The sequence below is a fragment of the Triticum aestivum genome, chromosome 3D (assembly GCF_018294505.1).
Source record: "Triticum aestivum cultivar Chinese Spring chromosome 3D, IWGSC CS RefSeq v2.1, whole genome shotgun sequence".
Lineage (NCBI taxonomy): Eukaryota > Viridiplantae > Streptophyta > Magnoliopsida > Poales > Poaceae > Triticum > Triticum aestivum.
Genome location: NC_057802.1, coordinates 91,621,856 through 91,645,710, shown reverse-complemented (window position 1 = coordinate 91,645,710; position 23,855 = coordinate 91,621,856).

The following is a 23,855-nucleotide window of genomic DNA, read 5'->3' as shown; positions in this document are numbered from 1 at the left end:
TACTACTAAAAATTATTATGAGGGAGGAATATATGCTTGTAGGAATTGCAATAATATCAAGTTTCCTCTCTATGTGCTTAAAATCTTGAAGTTATGCTTGTTTTGTTTTCCTATGCTAGTTGATTCTTGTTCCCATAAATTGTTTGCTCACAAAATCCCTATGCATAGGAAGTGGGTTAGACTTAAATGTGCTAGTCATATTCTTCATGATGCTCTCTTTATGTTTCAATCCTTATCTTTTATGTGAGCATCATTGAAATCATCATGCCTAGCTAGCGGCGTTAAACGTTAGCGCTTGTTGGGAGGCCACCCAATTTTATTTTTGGTCTTTGCTTTTTGCTCCTGTTTAGTAATAAATAATCTATCTAGTCTGTGATTAGATGTGGTTTTATGTTTTAATTAGTGTTTGTGCCAAGTAGAACCACTAGGATCTTCTGGGGTGATAGTTGTTTGATCTTGGTGAAAAGACAGAAACTTTGTGCTCACGAAAATAATTGTTAAAAATCAGTACGTGATAAAATGCTAATTATTTTTGCAAATTATCCAGGCTGTCCTAATTTTTAAGAATTTTTGGAGTTCGAGAAGTATTCGAACAAATCAGATTTCTACAGACTGTTCTGTTTTTGATAGATTCTGTTTTCTATGTGTTGTTTGCTTCTTTTGATGAATCTATGAGTAGTATCGGAGGGTATGAACCATAGAGAAGTTGGAATACAGTAGACATTACACCAATATGAATTTATAATGAGTTCACAATACCTAAGTGGTGGTTTTATTTTTCTTATACTAACGGAGCTTACGAGTTTTCTGTTGAGTTTTGTGTTGTGAAGTTTTCAAGTTTTGGGTAAAGATTCGATGAACTATATCCATGTTATTTTGAGAAGACATGATTACTTTGTTAGTATGCTTGAAGTATTATTATTTTTATGTCAATATTAAACTTTTGTCTTGAATCTTTCGGATCTGAACATTCATGCCACAATAAGGAAAATTACATTGATAATTATGTTAGGTAGCATTCCACATAAAAAAAAAATCTGTTTTCATCATTTAACTACTCGAGGGCGAGCAGGAATGAAGCTTGGGGATGCTTGATACGTCTCCAACGTATCTATAATTTTTTTATTCTTCCATGCTATTATATTATCCATCTAGGATGTTTTATATGAATTTATATGCTATTTTATATGATTTTTGGGACTAACCTATTAACCTAGAGCCCAGTGCCAGTTTCTGTTTTTTCCTTGTTTTTGAGTTTTACAGAAAAGGAATACCAAACGGAGTCCAATTGACGTGTCAATTTTTGATGATTTTTTGTGGACCAAAAGAAGCCCCCGGAGTAAAATAGTTGGGTCAGAAGAGTCCCGAGCCATCCACGAGGGTGGAGGGCTAGCCCTACACCCCTGGGCGCGCCCCCTGCCTCGTGGATGACTCGGAGACCCCCCTGACGTGAGACCGACGCCAAAAATTCCTATAAATACAGAAACCCCCGAAAAGAAACCTAGATCGGGAGTTCCGCCGCCGCAAGCCTCCGTAGCCACCAAAAACCAATCGGGACCCTGTTCCGGCACCCTGCTGGAGGGGGAATCCCTCACCGGTGGCCATCTTCATCATCCCAGCGCTCTCCATGACGAGGAGGGGGTAGTTCACCCTCGGGGTTGAGGGTATGTACCAGTAGCTATGTGTTTGATCTCTCTCTCTCTCTCTCTCTCGTGTTCTTGATATGGCACGATCTTGATGTACCGCGAGCTTTGCTATTATAGTTGGATCTTATGATGTTTCTTCCCCTCTACCTTCTTGTAATGGATTGAGTTTTCCCTTTGAAGTTATCTTATCGGATTGAGTCTTTAAGGATTTGAGAATACTTGATGTATGTCTTGCATGTGCTTATCTATGGTGACAATGGGATATTCACGTGATCCACTTGATGTATGTTTTGGTGATCAACTTGCGAGTTCTGTGATCTTGTGAACTTATGGATAGGGGTTGGCACACGTTTTCGTCTTGACTCTCCGGTAGAAACTTTGGGGCACTCTTTGAAGTTCTTTGTGTTGGTTGAATAGATGACTCTGAGATTGTGTGATGCATATCGTATAATCATACCCGTGGGTACTTCAGGTGACATTGGAGTATCTAGGTGACATTAGGGTTTTGGTTGATTTGTGTCTTAAGGTGTTATTTTACTACGAACTCTAGGGCTGTTTGTGACACTTATAGGAATAGCCCAATGGATTGATCGGAAAGAATAACTTTGAGGTGGTTTCGTACCCTACAATAATCTCTTCGTTTGTTCTCCGCTATTAGTGACTTTGGAGTGACTCTTTGTTGCATGTTGAGGGATAGTTATATGATCTAATTATGTTATCCTTGTTGAGAGAACTTGCACTAGTGAAAGTGTGAACCCTAGGCCTTGTTTCGAAGCATTGCAATACCGTTTGTGCTCACTTTTATCATTAGTTACCTTGCTATTTTTATATTTTTTCAGATTACAAAAACCTATATCTACCATCCATATTGCACTTGTATCACCATCTCTTCGCTGAACTAGTGCACCTATACAATTTACCATTGTATTGGGTGTGTTGTGGACACAAGAGACTCTTTGTTATTTGGTTGCAGGGTTTGAGAGAGACCATCTTCATCCTACGCCTCCCACGGATTGATAAACCTAAGGTCATCCACTTGAGGGAAATTTGCTACAGTCCTCCAAACCTCTGCACTTGGAGGCCCAACAACGTCTACAAGAAGAAGGTTGTGTAGTAGACATCAAGCTACGTCAGGCTACCTACTCTGCACAACTCCAAATAAGCTGAAACTTCACAGAGAATTTTTATGGAATATTTGAAAAATATTGGAGCAAATAACTACCGGAGGGGGCCCACTAGGTGGGCACAACCCACCTGGGCACGCCAGGCAGCCCAGGCGCGCCCTGGTGGGTTGTGCTCACCCAGGCCCACCTCCTGTGCCCATCTTCTGGTATATAGTTCATTTTGACCTAGAAAAACTAAGAGGAGGACTTTCGGGACGGAGCGCCGCCGTCTCGAGGCGAACTTGGGCAGGAGCACTTTTGCCCTCCGGCGGAGCGATTTCATCGGGGGAACTTCCCTCCCGGAGGGGGAAATCATCGTCATCGTCATCATCATCGCCAACAACTCTCCCATCTTGGGGAGGGCAATCTCCATCAACATCTTCAACAACACCATCTCATCTCAAACCCTAGTTCATCTCTTGTGTTCAATCTTGTTAGCGGAACTATAGATTGGCGCTTGTGGGTGGCTAGTAGTGTTGATTACATCTTGTAGTTGATTACTATATGGTTTATTTGGTGGAATATTATATGTTCAGATCCAATATGCTATTTAATACCCCTCTGATCTTGAGCATGATTATCATTTGTGAGTAGTTACTTTTGTTCTTGAGGTCACGGGAGAACTCATGTTGCAAGTAATCATGTGAACTTGATATGTGTTCGATATTTTGATAGTATGTATGTTGTGATTCCCTTAGTGGTGTCATGTGAACGTCGACTACATGACACTTCACCATATTTGGGCCTAAGGGAATGCATTGTGGAGTAGCAATTATATGATGGGTTGCGAGAGTGACAGAAGCTTAACCCCAGTTTATGCGCTATTCCGTAAGGGACCGATTGAATCCAAAAGTTTAATGCTATGGTCAGAATTTATTCTTAATACTTTTCTCGTAGTTCTGGATGACTGCGGGAGGGTTAATCATAAGTAAGAGGTTTGTTAAAGTAAGAACAGCACCTAAGCACCGGTCCACCCACATATCAAATTATCAAAGTAGCAAACAAAAATCGAACCAACATGGTGAAAGTGACTAGATGAAATTCGCGTGTACCCTCTAGAACGCTCTGCTTATTATAAGAGATCGTTTTGGCATGTCCTTTGCCTCAAAAGGATTGGGCTACCTTGCTGCACTTTTGCTACTATTATCATTACTTGCTCGTTATAAATTATCTTGCTATCAAACTACTTTGTTACTTACAATTTCAGCACTTACAGACATTACCTTGCTGAAAACCACTTCTCATTTCCTTCTGCTCCTCGTCGGTGTGACGCCCCCGATTTGACCGTACACTAATCATGCACGCAAATGTGTACGATCAAGATCAGGGACTCACGGGAAGATATCACAACACAACTCTACAACATAAATAAGTCATACAAGCATCATAATACAAGCCAGGGGCCTCGAGGGCTCGAATACAAGTGCTCGATCATAGACGAGTCAGCGGAAGCAACAATATCTGAGTACAGACATAAGTTAAACAAGTTTGCCTTAAGAAGGCTAGCACAAACTGGATACAACGATCGAAAGGCGAAGGCCTCCTGCCTGGGACCTCCTAACTACTCCTTGAAGCCGAACTCCATGTAGAATCATCCTCGGGATCTCTAGCTCCTGGACTCCAGCATCTGGTTGCGACAACCAGATAGAAAGGAAAGGGGGAAAAGAGGGAGAGAAGCAACCGTGAGTACTCATCCAAAGTACTCGCAAGCAAGGAGCTACACTACATATGCATGGGTATATGTGTAAAGGGGCATATCAGTGGACTGAACTGTAGAATGCCAGAATAAAAGGGGGGTAGCTAGTCCTGTCGAAGACTACGCTTCTGGACATCTCCATCTTGCAGCATGTAGAAGAGAGTAGATTGAAGTCCTCCAAGTAGCATCGCATAGCATAATCCTACCCGGCGATCCCCTCCTCGTCGCCCTGTTAGAGAGCGATCACCGGGTTGTATCTGGCACTTGGAAGGGTGTATTTTATACAGTATCCAGTTCTAGTTGTCATAAGGTCAAGGTACAACTCCGGGTCGTCCTTTTACCGAGGGACACGGCTATTCGAATAGATAAACTTCCCTGCAGGGGTGCACCACATAACCCAACACGCTCGATCCCATTTGGCCGGACACACTTTTCTGGGTCATGCCCGGCCTCATAAGATCAACACGTCGCAGCCCCACCTAAGCAGAACAAAGCGGTCAGCACGCCGGTCTAATCCTAAGCGCGCAGGGGTCTGGGCCCATCGCCCTATGCACACCTGCACGTTGCGAGCGCGGCCGTGAGGAGACCTAGCAACCCACACGATCACGGCGGTTACGTCAACACGGTCCAACACGGCGTGCGCCACTCAGTCGCTGACGTCAAGAAGGCTTCGGCTGATACCACGACGCCGGGATACCCATAACTACTCCCGCGTAGATGGTTAGTGCGTATAGACCAAATGGCCAGACTCAGATCAAATACCAAGATCTCGTTAAGCGTGTTAAGTATCCGCGAACGCCGACCAGGGCCAGGCCCACCTCTCACCTAGGCGGTCTCAACCTGCCCTGTCGCTTCGCCATAAAGTAACAGTCGGGGGCCGTCAGGAACCTAGGCCCACCTCTACCGGGGTGGAGCCACCTGTCCTTTCAGCCCCCTCATCAGAATCACTTGCGGGTACTCCTCGAGCCGACCCGACTTTAGTCACCACATGTGTCATGTATATAATGTATATAGTATATACCCATGATCACCTCCCAAAGTGATCACGGCCCAGTAGTATAGCATGGCAGACGGACAAGGGTGTAGGGCCACTGATGGAACACTAGCATCCTATACTAAGCAGTAGGATAGCAGGTAAGGGTAACAACTTTAGCAACAATGACAGGCTATGCATTAGGATAGGATTAACGGAAAGCATTAACATGCTACACTACTCTAATGCAAGCAGTATAGAGAAGAATAGGCGATATCTGGTGATCAAGGGGGGGCTTGCCTGGTTGCTTTGGCAAGTAGGAGGGGTCGTCAACTCCGTAGTCGAACTAGGCAGCAGTAGTGTCGGTCTCGTAGTCTACCGGAGAGAAGAGGGGGGAAGAAACAGTAAATACAATGCAAACATAAGCATGACGATGCGTGACATGACAATGAGCGGTGCTAGGTGTGTCCTAACGCGACAGTAGGTGGTACCAGCGAAAGGGGGGAACATCCGGGAAGTATTCCCGATGTTTTGCGTTTTCGGACAGACGGACCGGAGGGGGAAAGTTGCTAGTTCGATAGGTTAGGGAGGTGTGGTGCACGAACGGACTGCGTATTCGGATTCGTCTCGTCGTTCTGAGCAACTTTCAGGTAGAAACATTTTCATCCGAGTTACGGTTTAAAAGATATGAATTTTCAAAGATTATTTGTATTTCTGGAATTATTTGAATTTTGCAAAAATGAATTATGACGTCAGCATGAGGTAATGCTGACGTCAGCAGGTCAACAGGTCGGCTGACCAGTCAAACCAGACAGGTGGGTCCAGTGGGACCCACATGTCATTGACAGGGCACTAACAGAGTTTTATAATTAACTTAAACAAGGTTATTAGCAGGTAGGCCCCACCTGTCAGTGCCTATTTAGATTAATTAATTAGTTTTATTTATAAAAACATTTTTTTTGTTAATTATGCGGCGGGGCCCGCATGTCAGTGGCTGGGGCCTGCATGTCAGTAGTTGACCAAGTCAACATGGTCAACAGGGCCCACGGGACCCACCTGCAGCGACCCAGGGATGGCCCCAGGGCCAGCCACGTCAGCGGCGTCGGCGTTCAGCCGCCAGCGGCCACAAACGCGGCGGCGGCGCACGGGAGGCCGCGGGATTTGGCTACAGGCCACCAAAATTGACGCGGGCTGTTGCGTTCGAACGGGGAGACGATGCCGCGTCTACTAGGACCGGTGGCGTCGCCGGAGTTCGCCGAAGCTGACGGCGGCGAGCACCGAGGTGGATGCCGGAGCTCGGGCGTGGGCGGCTATGGCGAGGAGAGGCACAGCCGGGGACAGGGATAGGTGCGTTGGGGCCCTGGAGACGTGCTGAGAACGACGATGCGGTCGGACGCGAGCCACGCTTGCGGTGGCCGCGACGGTGAGCTCGACCGCGGCGGCGGGAGGGGGAGCGAGCTACGGGATGCGGTGAGCTAGGATGGGAGGAGGAGGAGGTTCTGGAGCTCACGGTCGTTGCAGAGACGGCCCGGGGAAGACTCGATGTGCTCGGGGCAGCGCGGATTCCGGCGATGCGACAACGGAGCAGAGGAGGGGGACGAGGTCGCCGCGGTCGCTGCAGGGGCTTCGAGTTCCAGCCCGAGGTGGCAGGAGGCGTAGGGGACGACGGCGGGGCTATTGAGCACGTCTACGAGGTGATGGAGGGTCGGTGGCCGCGTCGACGGCGAGCAGCGGCGACAAGCTCGAGTGACCGAGGTCGGGATCGAGCGTGAGGAGAGGGGAGAGGTGAGGTGCATCTGATGGGAGGGGGGATCTGGCAGGGGGCGAGTGGGGAGGAGAACCCGAGGAGGCGCGGGTGCGGCATCCTTATCCACCCGCTGTCGACGGCGAAGAGGTTCGACGGGGGCGTGCCCCTGTTTAGGCACGGTCGGGGGAACAACGCACAGGGGAAGAAGACGACAAAGGGGGCGGGGAGTGGGCCTGCGACGGTGGTCAGCCGGCTGGGCTGGGTGCCAGCTGGGCCGGTTGGCCCAGTGGGGGGTTGGGTTTACTTTCTCTTTTTTTTGCTTTGTTTTCTGTTTTCTTTTCTTTATCTATTTTATTCTTTTAATTTCTGTTTTATAAAATATAAATACAACTCCTAAATTAATGTTACAATTTATTCTACTGCCCCAAAAAGCTTGACACCTAATTAAAATAGTTTGCATTATTATTATTTTTAAAAGGCATTTAATTAATTGTCATAACTGCTGTTTTAATTACTTTAGAGCCTTTAAACATTTTATAAAAGTGTGGTTTCTCCACAATAATTACCTATGCATTATTTGGCAACACCCCAACATTTTAGTTTTAATATTTGAAAACTTTTGTTGTTTGCCTTTTATTCAATTTTGAATTTGAATTGGTTTTTGAACTAACGAAAGGGATTGACTACAGTGTCAGAGGGACGCGGCATCAATAGCAGGGAATTACTGTAGTCTAATTATCCGGGCGTCACAATTCTCCTCCACTACCAGAAATCTCGTCCCGAGATTTAAGAGGGAAGTAAAGGGGGAAGGTTCGGGTTACGAAATTCTAGGGAGTGCTCTTGGTCTTGGTTGTTCTTCTCGAAGAGGTTGATCCATTACATTGATGTCTTCATTCTGCTGGTTTCAGGTCATCATGATGATGTTGTCGTCCTTTCTTCGGGAACTCCATTGTACTTACGAAAGAATAAAGGGTGGGTATATTCCAGGAGAACGGGCCTCTGCAAGGTTGACTATCTGGTAGCTAACATCGGGGAAGGTGGCGGAAAGTAACTCTCGAATTCGAAACTTACGGAAATATCGAGAGCAAAGTAAGGAGGTATCCTGGGAAGTTTCGAGCGGGTAGGCAATCGTTCGATGCCTGTTACAGGGCGTGAAAGGGGTTCAAGGCAACGGGAATAAGTATTGTGTCTGATATCAGACTTGAAGGTGGCTCGTGAATTACATACGAGGCCACGCGCGATGAATTAATTTGGGAATAGGGGGTGCACAGGAGAGTCAGGTTTTGATCCTGTGGAACTGTGGGTTATGGGCCCACCATGTGGTTAAAGTAGGAAGGGCGGTGACATCTTGCACGATCATGATAGCAAGGCATGTCAGAGGGTAGCCTGTCAGTTATATGTCAGCAACATCGTCGGTACCAAGGGCGAGGGACGAAGAGAACCATTTTCCTGCTCGTTGAAACGAGGCGGACCAATAGGCAAAGTTCTCGTCCATCGGTGGTTACCGGAATGTCACCAACAATAGTAACAGGGTCTTACTGACAGAGTTGTACACCGAGGTGTTTACATAAGCAGGAGAATATTACTGCTTAGATCATATAGATCACCAGAAAGGTTAAACCAAACAATGGAAAGGAAAATATGATTATCAGATTAAACAGAAGAATGGAAAGGAAAATGTGTTTAAACACATATTTCAAGGGTATATCCTTCCCAAGGACAAGCAGAGCATGATATCCATGACATGATATAATGTAGAAAACTCTTTAGGTACGGGAGAGAAAATTTCATGACATTACCCATACAACGGTGTTTGGATAATTGAGCAGGAAACATTTAGCATTGGGCTTCAAATGTTCCTGTTGAAAATCGGAGTACCATAGACATGCTTCGAGATAGCATTGACATGGTCAACAGGTGAAGATCAGACTTTGGAAACAAAAAGGATCCATCAGGAACAACTTATAGAATAAGTCTTACAATTTCCTCATGGAAGAATAGCTAACCTTGCTAAAAGGGAAAACTTATAACAATAGGTCCTCCGGCCAGGTGTGTTAGGCATGACATCACCTTACCGGGTCATAAATAGACCAATGTTACAACTCTTGGAAATATGTTCCAACCATCATATCTGACCGAGATTCAGATCTGATTGGTGTCAGGATAACTCAGACTCAGGATGCCTGAGAAGAAAGGTGCAACACAAATTGTCGAGATGACATTGTAAGATTCTCGAGAAATGAACTATGAAAGCAAGTTCCGAAACAAGAGTTCATCATTAAACCAAGGAAGAGGATGAGGGGGTGGCTGATGGACTCAGCGACAATTCCTCGAGATTTCCAAAAAGAGGGATTTCCACACTTATGTGAACAAGGAGATAACATTTGTCAGATCAAATGATATAATGAGGTATGCTCGAGGAAAACATACACAATTAAACATTGGTTGAAAGGTGCACCCGAAATATGGGCTTAGGTAGAATGATCTATGTTAGAACGGTGATTCGATAACCAATGGTCTAAGAATGAAATATCGACCATTAACTTCAAAGCAATAGGGTTGCTAGGAGTTTTGAAGTTGCACATCATAGTTCAATTGTCGGTTTTCCGGTTAGAAACAACACGGGGATCAGAAAACAAATGGAGATGGCGAGAAGTATTACTATATCAAGAATTCTCAAGAGGTGGAGAAATTCTCACAATATCCTTGACATAAAAGATGGTAATACTCCAAGGTAGAACATAACATAAGCTGGTTAGCAAGGAGCTCCATAACATGATCAAGTTTGTGATGAAAGGAATGTAAGGATGTTGTCGATGGTAACTCAAATTACCAAGGAACGAGGATGGCACTTATCATCAAGAATTCCATTGATATCCTGGAAGGAGTCAAAATGTTGATGATGATCACGACATTTTGTTGTCGAGGGGATCCACGAAGAAGCAATTGATCAGCGACTGCATCAAGCAAAAGGACTGATGCAACAAAAGATTATTGGAGCCACAGATACTACACAAACTCGGGGTCAAGTTTGTTGTTCGAGGTGAAACGATATGACGAGGAAAATCGACGTAAGCTTAGCTCATCGTCGAAAGTGGTGCTCCGGGAATAAGGACCAGGTAGCACAGTTAAAATCATCAAGATAATGATATAGCCAAACAGGCTAGGAATGGCGTGATCGGGTACAAACTCGTACTTAAAGAAGATTACTAAGAGTTGTTGAACCGTAGTGCGGACTCGGTTCAGTTATCGGTGTCTTTGCGTGATTAATAACCCAGAGCCCGTGGAAAATTGGAATCAGTGAGAATGTAGCACTTGATGAAGAACTCATAAGAAGTTATGCAGTTCCATGATAATCTCGAGATACCAGGGGGTAATACTCGACGACAGATCAAGGTAGAGGTTGGACTAGGGTATTGATTTGCAGAAGACAAGTGCTCAAACTTGCACGAGAAACGGAATCAAGGAGAAACATGGTCGGAACCACGATTGCAAAGGATCAATTCACTGATACCAGATGATATTATACCAGGGAAATAGCTATTATTATAAGAAGCTTCCCTGATAGGATCTACATCGTGTCCATGGGCATGAACACAAAGGTTCAAGGTCGACTCCCACTTCTTCAATGCATAACCTTCCATTCGCCTCTCGTATTTTGATAATGACATTAGTTGTCGAAAGTTTTTACCTGATGCAATACCAGATAAGTATGACCCGTGAAATCTTTCGGGTTCACACGGATTAGGGAAGGTGTAGGTTCAACCCATCAGGGCATCTTAGGAACATATACCACAAACTTCGGAGTAAATAATACAAGCTCGAAAGTAGAGCATGGTTCACAAAGCAGAGGATACAATTTACCAAAGGCATCATGTATCCGAGGAAAAGCTCACAAGCTTATTTAATATGGAGGACATTGTCGGATAAAATCCGACAAAAGGGTCTGGTGGTCCACAAGGGATCTGATGTGAGCATCAGTACTCAACCAGAGGAAGAAAGAATGCAAGGAGATCAGATTATAGAAACAACTGACTAACTCAAAAGCTCAAATGCAAAGGAATTATGAATTCCAAGACAAGGGATCAGAAGCAATGCTCTGATTAGGGATGGATAAGTCGAGTAAACTTACGGGTACAATCGATGGCAAATTTGATTGGTCGAGATCCAGCTCACGTTTAAAATGACGTCTGAGCCGGAAGGATGAATTCTAGGATCTGATTGAGGATTGCGAGCATTCGCAACAAATTGAATCAACGGACTCAAAATGATAATGACAAGAGATGCCAATAAGATTACGAGACTTATGGGATTAATCATAATGCAAGTAAGCAAGAATTTCAAGAGCAATAGGCTCCTCAGGATTTTCGGAAGATCGAATAGTATTTTGAAGACTTTTGTGAAATACTTGAATCAACTGGGGATGAGCGGATACTCGGTAAGTGCGAGAATTATCCGTAGGGGTATTCAGGTGACAAAGAACAGCAAGGCAGTAAGCTCAAAGGATTCTCGGAACAACAGAGAGAATTTCGGGGTATCTTGTAATAACAAGATCAACTGGGAAACATTGTATGAGTGGCGAGTATACGTGGTTATCCATAGGAGTTTATCGATGAAAGGGAATTGCAAAAGCGATGAACACAAGTTCTCGGGTTATCAGCGGAGAGTATCTTCAGGGTCTTCACGTGCAGCAGACGATCATCAGTAATAAGGGGCTCTCCGGGTGAAAGTGATAACGAGATCCTAATGTTAGATTTAGAAAAAATTCACTTAACCCGAATAGAAGAGAGATCAGAGTCCCAGAGTATAGACAAGGAGTAAAAGATCCTAATACCACCCAATGGCGACGTGGGCCCGTAAGCCACACAGCCATGTTAGTAAAAGTTTTTCAATGACTAGACTCGACTTCGGCCAAGGAGTTGGAAAGGGGGATTCCTACAGGTAGTTGGCTCTGATACCAACTTGTGACGCCCCCGATTTGACCGTACACTAATCATGCACGCAAATGTGTACGATCAAGATCAGGGACTCACGGGAAGATATCACAACACAACTCTAAAACATAAATAAGTCATACAAGCATCATAATACAAGCCAGGGGCCTCGAGGGCTCGAATACAAGTGCTCGATCATAGACGAGTCAGCGGAAGCAACAATATCTGAGTACAGACATAAGTTAAACAAGTTTGCCTTAAGAAGGCTAGCACAAAAGTAGCAACGATCGAAAAGGCAAGGCCTCCTGCCTGGGACCTCCTAACTACTCCTTGAAGCCGAACTCCATGTAGAATCATCCTCGGGATCTCTAGCTCCTGGACTCCAGCATCTGGTTGCGACAACCAGATAGAAAGGAAAGGGGGAAAAGAGGGAGAGAAGCAACCGTGAGTACTCATCCAAAGTACTCGCAAGCAAGGAGCTACACTACATATGCATGGGTATATGTGTAAAGGGGCATATCAGTGGACTGAACTGTAGAATGCCAGAATAAAAGGGGGGTAGCTAGTCCTGTCGAAGACTACGCTTCTGGACATCTCCATCTTGCAGCATGTAGAAGAGAGTAGATTGAAGTCCTCCAAGTAGCATCGCATAGCATAATCCTACCCGGCGATCCCCTCCTCGTCGCCCTGTTAGAGAGCGATCACCGGGTTGTATCTGGCACTTGGAAGGGTGTATTTTATTCAGTATCCAGTTCTAGTTGTCATAAGGTCAAGGTACAACTCCGGGTCGTCCTTTTACCAAGGGACACGGCTATTCGAATAGATAAACTTCCCTGCAGGGGTGCACCACATAACCCAACACGCTCGATCCCATTTGGCCGGACACACTTTTCTGGGTCATGCCCGGCCTCGTAAGATCAACACGTCGCAGCCCCACCTAAGCAGAACAGAGCGGTGAGCACGCCGGTCTAATCCTAAGCGCGCAGGGGTCTGGGCCCATCGCCCTATGCACACCTGCACGTTGCGAACGCGGCCGCGAGCAGACCTAGCAACCCACACGATCACGGCGGTTACGTCAACACGGTCCAACACGGCGCGCGCCACTCAGTCGCTGACGTCAAGAAGGCTTCGGCTGATACCACGACGCCGGGATACCCATAACTACTCCCGCGTATATGGTTAGTGCGTATAGACCAAATGGCCAGACTCAGATCAAATACCAAGATCTCGTTAAGCGTGTTAAGTATCCGCGAACGCCGACCAGGGCCAGGCCCACCTCTCACCTAGGCGGTCTCAACCTGCCCTGTCGCTTCGCCATAAAGTAACAGTCGGGGGCCGTCAGGAACCTAGGCCCACCTCTACCGGGGTGGAGCCACCTGTCCTTTCAGCCCCCTCATCAGAATCACTTGCGGGTACTCCTCGAGCCGACCCGACTTTAGTCACCACATGTGTCATGTATATAATGTATATAGTATATACCCGTGATCACCTCCCAAAGTGATCACGGCCCAGTAGTATAGCATGGCAGACGGACAAGGGTGTAGGGCCACTGATGGAACACTAGCATCCTATACTAAGCAGTAGGATAGCAGGTAAGGGTAACAACTGTAGCAACAATGACAAGCTATGCATCAGGATAGGATTAACGGAAAGCAGTAACATGCTACACTACAATAATGCAAGTAGTATAGAGAAGAATAGGCGATATCTGGTGATCAAGGGGGGGCTTGCCTGGTTGCTCTGGCAAGTAGGAGGGGTCGTCAACTCCGTAGTCGAACTAGGCAGCAGCAGTGTTGGTCTCGTAGTCTACCGGAGAGAAGAGGGGGGAAGAAACAGTAAATACAATGCAAACATAAGCATGACGATGCGTGACATGACAATGAGCGGTGCTAGGTGTGTCCTAACGCGACAGTAGGTGGTACCGGCGAAAGGGGGGAACATCCGGGAAGTATTCCCGATGTTTCGCGTTTTCGGACAAACGGACCGGAGGGGGAAAGTTGCTAGTTCGATAGGTTAGGGAGGTGTGGTGGACGAACGGACTGCGTATTCGGATTCGTCTCGTCGTTCTGAGCAACTTTCATGTAGAAACATTTTCATCCGAGTTACGGTTTAAAAGATATGAATTTTCAAAGATTATTTGAATTTTTGGAATTATTTGAATTTAGCAAAAATGAATTATGACGTCAGCATGAGGTAATGCTGACGTCAGCAGGTCAACAGGTCGGCTGACCAGTAAACCAGACAGGTGGGTCCAGTGGGACCCACATGTCACTGACAGGGCACTAACAGAGTTTTATAATTAACTTAAACAAGGTTATTAGCAGGTAGGCCCCACCTGTCAGTGCCTATTTAGATTAATTAATTAGTTTTATTTATAAAAACATTTTTCGTTAATTATGCGGCGGGGCCCGCATGTCAGTGGCTGGGGCCTGCATGTCAGTAGTTGACCAAGTCAACATGGTCAACAGGGCCCACGGGACCCACCTGCAGCGACCCAGGGATGGCCCCAGGGCCAGCCACGTCAGCGGCGTCGGCGTTCAGCCGGCGGCGGCCACAAACGCGGCGGCGGCGCACGGGAGGCCGCGGGATTTGTCTACAGGCCACCAAAATTGACGCGGGCTGTTGCGTTCGAACGGGGAGACGATGCCGCGTCTACTAGGACCGGTGGCGTCGCCAGAGTTCGCCGAAGCTGACGGCGGCGAGCACCGAGGCGGATGCCGGAGCTTGGGCGTGGGCGGCTATGGCGAGGAGAGGCACAGCCGGGGACAGGGATAGGTGCGTTGGGGCCCTGGAGACGTGCTGAGAACGACGACGCGGTCGGACGTGAGCCACGCTTGCGGTGGCCGCGACGGTGAGCTCGACCGCGGCGGCGGGAGGGTAAGCGCGACGGGGGAGCGAGCTATGGGATGCGGTGAGCTAGGAGGGGAGGAGGAGGAGGTTCAGGAGCTCACGGTCATTGCAGAGACGGCCCGGGGAAGACTCGATGTGCTCGGGGCAGCGCGGATTCCGGCGATGGCGACAACGGAGCAGAGGAGGGGGACGAGGTCGCCGCGGTCGCTGCAGGGGCTTCGAGTTCCAGCCCGAGGTGGCAGGAGGCGTAGGGGACGACGGCGGGGCTATTGAGCACGTCTACGAGGTGATGGAGGGTCGGTGGCCGCGTCGACGGCGAGCAGCGGCGACGAGCTCGAGCGACCGAGGTCGGGATCGAGCGTGAGGAGAGGGGAGAGGTGAGGTGGATCTGATGGGAGGGAGAGATCTGGCAGGGGGCGAGTGGGGAGGAGAACCCGAGGAGGCGCGGGTGCGGCATCCTTATCCACCCGCTGTCGACGGTGAAGAGGTTCGACGGGGGCGTGCCCCTGTTTAGGCGCGGTCGGGGGAACAGCGCACGGGGGAAGAAGACGACAAAGGGGGCGGGGAGTGGGCCTGCGACAGTGGTTAGCCGGCTGGGCTGGCTACCAGCTGGGCCGGTTGGCCCAGTGGGGGGTTGGGTTTACTTTCTCTTTTTTTTGCTTTGTTTTCTGTTTTCTTTTCTTTATCTATTTTATTCTTTTAATTTCTGTTTTATAAAATATAAATACAACTCCTAAATTAATGTTACAATTTATTCTACTGCCCCAAAAAGCTTGACACCTAATTAAAATAGTTTGCATTATTATTATTTTTAAAAGGCATTTAATTAATTGTCATAACTGCTGTTTTAATTACTTTAGAGCCTTTAAACATTTTATAAAATTGTGGTTTCTCCACAATAATTACCTATGCATTATTTGGCAACACCCCAACATTTTAGTTTTAATATTTGAAAACTTTTGTTGTTTGCCTTTTATTCAATTTTGAATTTGAATTGGTTTTTGAACTAACGAAAGGGATTAACTACAATGTCAGAGGTGACGTGGCATCAATAGCAGGGAATTACTGTAGTCTAATTATCCGGGCGTCACAGTCGGGTTCGACACTCTTACTTATCGAAAAGAGCTACAATTGATCCCCTATACTTGTGGGTCATCAAGGCTATTTTCTGGCGCCTTTGCCGGGGAGTGAAGCGCCTTTGGTAAGTGGAATTTCTTAAGGGAACATTTATATAGTGTGCTGAAATTTATTGTCACTTGTTACTATGGAGAACAATCCTTTGAGGGGTTTGTTCGGGGTATGTTCACCTCGACCGGAACCACAATTAGCTACCCCTCAGCCCACTGCACCTACTGAAAATATTGAATATGAAATTCCTTCGGGTATGATAGAAAAACTCCTAGCTAATCCTTATGCAGGAGATGGAACCGAACATCCTGATATGCACTTGATATATGTGGAACAAATTTGTGGATTGTTCAAGCTTGCAGGTTTACCCAGAGATGAAGTTATGAAGAAGGTTTTCCCTTTATCTTTGAAGGGAAAAGCATTGGCATGGTATAGTCTATGCGATGATATTGGATCTTGGAATTGGAATCGATTGAAATTGGAGTTCCACCAAAAAATTTATCCTCTGCACCTAGTTCATCTTGATCGGAATTACATATAGAATTTTTGGCCTCATGAAGGAGAAAGTATCGCTCTAGCTTGGGGGGGGGGGCTTAAGTCAATGTTATATTCATGCCCCAATCATGAGCTCTCAAGAGAAATTATTATCCAGAATTTTTATGCTCGGCTTTCTCATAATGATCGATCCGTGCTCGATACTTCTTGTGCTGGTTCTTTTATAAAGAAGACTATTGAATTCTGGTGGGATCTTTTGGAAAGAATGAAACGCAACTCTGAAGATTGGGAACTCGACGAAGGTAAAGAGTCAGGTATTAAGCTTAAGTATGATTGTGTTAAATCTTTTATGAATACCGATGCTTTTCAAAAGTTTACCACCAAATATGGACTTTACTCTGAGATAGTAGCCTCCTTTTGTAAATCATTTGCTACTCATGTTGATCTCCCTAAAGAGAATTGGTTTAAATATCACCCACCTATTAAAGAAGAAATTAAAGAACCGGTACTAGCTAAAGAAGAAAGTATACTTTGTAATGTTGATCGAGTTGTTCCTACTGCTTATATTGAGAAACCACCTTTCCCTGTTAGGATAAAGGAACATGCTAAAGTTTCAACTTTGGTTAACAAAAGCTATATTAGAACACCTAATCTGATGAACAAATCAAAGTAGAGCCTAGCGTTGCTATGGTTAAGGATCTCCTGGAAGAAAATATAGACGGGCATGTTATTTACTTCTGTAATGAAGCTACTAGAATTGCTAAACTGATAAAGAGGATAAACATAGACCCATTGTTGGCATGCCTATTGTCTCAGTTAAAATAGGAGATCACTGTTATCATGGTTTATGTGACATAGGTGCTAGCGTAAGTGCCATCCCCTTTATCCTTTATCAAGAAATTATGGATGACATAGCACCCGCTGAAATAGAAGAAATAGATGCCACTATTAAACTTGCTAATAGAGACATCATCACACCACTTGGGATTGTTAGAGATGTTGAAGTCTTGTGTGGGAAAATAAAATACTCTACTAATTTTCTTGTTCTTCGTTCCCCACAAGATGACTTTTGTCCCATTATCTTTGGTAGACCTTTCTTAAACACCGTTAATGCTAAGATGGATTGTGAGAAACAAACTGTCGGTGTTAGTTTCGATGATGAATCTCATTAGTTTAATTTTTCCAAGTTTAGTAGAAAGCTTCATGAAACAGAATTTCCTAGTGAGGATGAAATAATTGGTCTTGCTTATATGGCTGTACCACCTACTGATCCACTAGAACAATATTTGCTAGACCATGAAAATGATTTACATATGCATGAAAGAAATGAAATAGATAAGATTTTCTTTGAACAATGTTCTCTGCTTAAACACAATTTGCCTACTGAAACTCTTGGAGGTCCTCCTCCACCTAAAGGTGATCCTGTGTTTGAATTAAAAAAATTGACAAACACTTTGAAATATGCTATCTTGATGAAATGAAGATATATCATGTTATTATTAGTTCTAACCTTTCAGAACATGAAGAAGAAAGATTATTGAAAGTTCTAGGGAAGCATCGAGCTGCTATTGGATATACTCTTTGAAGGAAATATGCCCTAGAGGCAATAATAAAGTATTATATATTTCCTTATATCATGATAAATGTTTATTATTCATGCTAGAATTGTATTAACCGGAAACATAATACATGTGTGAATACATAGACAAACAGAGTGTCACTAGTATGCCTCTACTTGACTAGCTCGTTAATCAAAGATGGTTATGTTTTCTAGCCATAGACATGAGTTGTCATTTGATTAACGGGATCACCTCATTAGGAGAATGACGTGATTGACATGACCCATTACATTAGCTTAGCACCCGATCGTTTAGTATGTTGCTATTGCTTTCTTCATGACTTATACATGTTCCTATGACTATGAGATTATGCAACTCCCGTTTACCGGAGGAACACTTTGTGTGCTACCAAACGTCACAACGTAACTGGGTGATTATAAAGGTGCTCTATAGGTGTCTCCAAAGGTACTTGTTGGGTTGGCGTATTTCGAGATTAGGATTTGTCACTCCGATTGTCGGAGAGGTATCTCTGGGCCCACTCGGTAATGCACATCACTATAAGCCTTGCAAGCATTATGACTAATGAGTTAGTTGCGGGATGATGTATTACGGAACGAGTAAAGAGACTTGCCGGTAACGAGATTGAACTAGGTATCGAGATACCGACGATCGAATCTCGGGCAAGTAACATACCGATGACAAAGGGAACAACGTATGTTGTTATGCTGTCTGACCGATAAAGATCTTCGTAGAATATGTGGGAGCCAATATGGGCATCCAGGTCCCGCTATTGGTTATTGACCGGAGAGATGTCTTGGTCATGTCTACATAGTTCTCGAACCCGAAGGGTCCGCACGCTTAACGTTACGATGACAGTTTTATTGAGTTTTGATGTACCGAAGGAGTTTGGAGTCCCAGATGAGATCGGGGATATGACGAGGAGTCTCGAAATGGTCGAGACGTAAAAATCGATATATTGGACGACTATATTCGGACTTCGGAAAGGTTCCGAGTGATTCGGGTATTTTTCGGAGTACCGGAGAGTTACGGGAATTCGTATTGGGCCTTAATGGGCCATAGGGGAAAGGAGAGAAAGGCCTCAAAAGGTGGCCGCACCCCTCCCCATGGTCTGGTCCGAATTGGACTAGGGAAGGGGGGCGCACCCTTCCTTCTTTCTCCTTCCCCCTTCCCTTCTCCTACTCCCACAAGGAAAGGAGGAGTCCTACTCCCGGTGGGAGTAGGACTCCCCCCTATGGCGCGCCTCTCCCCTTGGCCGGCTGCCTCCTCCTTGCTCCTTTATATACGGGGGCAGGGGGGCACCCCAGAGACACAACAATTGATCCTTGAGATTTCTTAGCCGTGTGCGGTGCCCCCCTCCACCATATTACACCTCGATAATACTGTTGCAGAGCTTAGGCGAAGCCCTGCGTCGGTGGAACATCATCATCGTCACCACGCCGTCGTGCTGACGAAACTCTCCCTCAACACTCGGCTGGATCGGAGTTCGAGGGACGTCATCGAGCTGAACGTGTGTAGAACTCGGAGGTGCCGTGCGTTCGGTACTTGATCGGTCGGATCGTGAAGACGTACGACTACATCAACCGCGTTGTGATAACGCTTCCGCTGTCGGTCTACGAGGGTACGTGGACAACACTCTCCCCTCTCGTTGCTATGCATCACCATGATCTTGCGTGTGCGTAGGAATTTTTTTGAAATTACTACGTTCCCCAACACTCTTGATGATTAAAAGGGCATTAGTCCCACTTTATGTCAGCACAAGATTAATATGGAACTTGATGCTAAACCCGTTGTTGATCACCAACGTCGATTAAATCCAAAAATGACGGAAGTGGTGAGAACGGAAATCTTGAAACTTCTGGAAGTAGGTATAATCTATCCTATAGCTGGTAGTAGATGGGTAAGTCCTGTTCAATGTGTGCCTGAGAAAGGAGGTATTACTATTGTTCATAATGATAAGAACGAACTTATTCCACAAAGAATTGTTACAGGTTATAGAATGGTAATTGATTTCAGAAAATTAAACAAAGCAACTAGAAAAGATCATTACCCTTTGCCTTTTATTGATCAAATGCTAGAAAGATTATCTAAGCACACACATTTTTGCTTCCTTGATGGATATTCTGGTTTTTCACAAATATCTGTTTCCCAACCTGATCAAGAAAAGACCACTTTCACTTGTCCCTTTGGAACTTATGCTTATAGACGTATGCCTTTTGGTTTATGCAATGCACCTGCTACCTTTCAAAGATGTATGACTACTATATTCTCTGACTTTTGTGAAAAGACTGGTGAGGTTTTCATGGATGAATTCTCTGTTTATGGGAAGTGTTTTGATGATTGATTAAGCAATCTCGATTGAGTTTTGCAGAGATGTGAACAAACAAATCTTGTCTTGAATTGGGAGAAGTGCCACTTTATGGTTAATGAAGGCATTGTCTTGGGTCATAAAATTTCTGAAAGAGGTATTGAAGTGGACAAAGCTAAGGTTGATGGAATTGAGAAAATGCCATGTCCTAAATATATAAAAGGTATTCGTAGTTTCCTAGGTCATGCTGGTTTCTATAGGAGATTTATCAAAGACTTCTCTAAAATTTCTAGGCCTCTTACGAATCTTTTGCAATAGGATGTTCCTTTTGTTTTTGATGATGATTGTTTAGAAGCCTTTGAAACACTCAAGAAAGCCTTAATTTCTGCACCTATTGTTCAACCACCTGATTGGAACTTGCCTTTTGAAATTATGTGTGATGCTAGTGATTATGTTGTTGGTGCTGTTCTAGGACAAAGAGGTTATAAGAAACTGAATGTTATTCATTATGCTAGTAAAACTCTAGACAGTGCTCAAAGAAATTATGCAACTACTGAAAAAGAATTCTTAGCAGTGGTGTTTGCTTGTGATAAATTTAGATCTTACGTTGTTGATTCAAAAGTAATTGTTCACACCGATCATGCTGCTGTTAAATATCTTATGGAAAAGAAAGATGCTAAACCTAACTTATTCGATGGGTTCTCTTGCTACAAGAATTTGATTTACATATCACTAATAGAAAAGGAGCTGAGAACCCCGTAGCTGATAACATATCTAGGCTTGAAAATGTGCTTGATGACCCACTACCTATTGATGATAGTTTTCCTGATGAGCAGTTAGCTGCAATAAATGTTGCTCATAACACTCCTTGGTATGCTGACTATGCTAATTACATTGTTGCTAAATATTTACCACCTAGCTTTACATATCAACAAAAGAAAAAATTCTTCTATGATTTAATACATTACTTTTGGGATGATCCACATCTTTATAAAGAAGGAGTAGATGGTATTATTAGGCGTTGTGTACCTGAGCATGAACAGGGACAAATCCTATGGAAATGTCACTCCGAAGCTTATGGAGGGCATCATGCTAGAGATAGAACTACTTATAAGGTATTGCAATCTAGATTTTATTGGCCTACTCTCTTCAAGGATGCCCGTAAGTTCGTCTTATCTTGTGATGAATGCGAAGAATAGGTAGTATCGGTAAGCGTCAAGAAATGCCTATGGATTATTCACTTGCTGTTGAACCATTTGATGTTTGGGGATTTGATTACATGGGACCTTTTCCTTCCTCTAATGGGTATACACATATTTTGGTTGTTGTTGATTATGTTACTAAATGGTTAGAAGCTTTTCAACCCAGTAGTGCTGATCACAACACCTCTATTAAAATGCTTAAGGAAGTTATTTTCCCAAGGTTTGGAGTCCCTAGATATTTAAAACTGATGGTGGTTCACACTTTATTCATGGCGCCTTTCGTAAAATGCTTGCCAAGTATGATGTTAACCATAGAATTGCATCACCTTATCATCCTCAGTCTAGTGGTCAAGTTGAACTTAGCAATAGAGAAATAAAATTAATCTTGCAAAAGACTGTCAATAGGTCCTCGAAGAATTGGTCTAAGAAATTAGATGATGCACTTTGGGCTTATAGAACAACGTATAAAAATCCTATGGGTATGTCTCCTTATAAAATGGTTTATGGAAAAGCTTGCCATTTGCCTCTTGGGTTAGAACATAAAGCATATTGGGCAATCAAAGAACTCAACTATGATTACAAGCTTGCCGGTTAAAAGAGATTATTTGATATCAGCTCATTAGATGAATGGAGAACCCAAGCTTATGAAAATGTCAAGTTGTTTAAAGAAAAAGTCAAAAGATGGCATGATAAAAGAATCCAAAAGTGTGAGTTTAAATTCGGAGAATATGTTCTTTTGTACAACTCTCGTTTCAGATTCTTTGCGGGAAAACTCCTCTCAAAATGGGAAGGACCCTATGTTATCGCGGAGGTTTATCGGTCTGGAGCTATCAAAATAAATAATGCCGAAGGTACTAACCCGAAGGTTGTTAATGGGCAACGAATAAACATTATATCTCAGGTACGCCCATTAATGTTGAAAGTAATATTATCCAAACTTTGACACCGGAAGAACACATAAAAGAGTCCTTCTGGAACACTCCAGAGTCATGAAAATAAGGAGGTACGTGATACAGTAAGTAAACGGACTCCGAAAAATCCGCAAAAATATTTTTTGTCAGTTTTGGAATATTTAGAAAATTAGGAAAATAAGAAACTCCCAGGAAGTGTAGCCTGGTGGGCACAAGACACCAGGGCGCGCCTGGCTCGCCCAGGTGGGTTGTGCCCACCTGGGGTACCTTCCGGACTCCATTTTTCTTCTGTTTTCTTGTCTCCCAAGATAAAAAAATCTTTATATACCCCCCGAACCTATTTACTACCGTATCGCGGAGAAAACCTCTATTTTCTTTTCTTGCTGTTTTCCTGTTTGATCAGTACATATGTCATCCCAAGACTCTGAGGGTGAGAGCTATGTTGCTGATTTAATCGCAAACCCCAAGTCTTATGGGGATGTAGAGCACTATAGCTGGACTTCCGAAGAGGATGAAGATGAATCAGTTCCTCCCCGCTTCAAAAACGAAAGCATGGAGGCATTATGCAAGAGGATAATAAAGCCCGAGATGGAGAATGATGAGTTGAGGGTAGATAACTTTATCCTCCGGAGCAAGTTGGAGGAAAAGAAGGGCAAACCCTCCACTTCTTCATCTGCTACACTGTTCGGGAACGTAGTAATTTTAAAAAAAATTCCTACGCACACACAGGATCATGGTGATGCATAGCAATGAGAGGGGAGAGTGTGTCCACGTACCCTCGTAGACCGAAAGCGGAAGCGTTAGCACAACGCGGTTGATGTAGTCATACGTCTTCACGATCCGACCGATCCAAGTACCGAACGTACGGCACCTCCGAGTTCAGCACACGTTCAGCTCGATGACGTCCGTCGAACTCCGATCCAGCTGAGCTTTTAGGGAGAGTTCCGTTAGCACGACGGCGTGGTGATGCTGATGATGTTCTACCGACGCAGGGCTTCGCCTAAGCACCGCTACGATATTATCGAGGTGGACTATGGTAGAGGGGGGCACCGCACATGGCTAAGAGATCTAGAGATCAATTGTTGTGTCTATGGGGTGCCCCTGGCCACGTATATAAAGGAGTGGAGGAGGGGAGGGGCCGACCCTCTCTATGGCGTGCCCTGGGGAGTCCTACTCCCACCGGGAGTAGGATTCCCCCCTTCCATGTAGTAGGAGTAGGAGACAA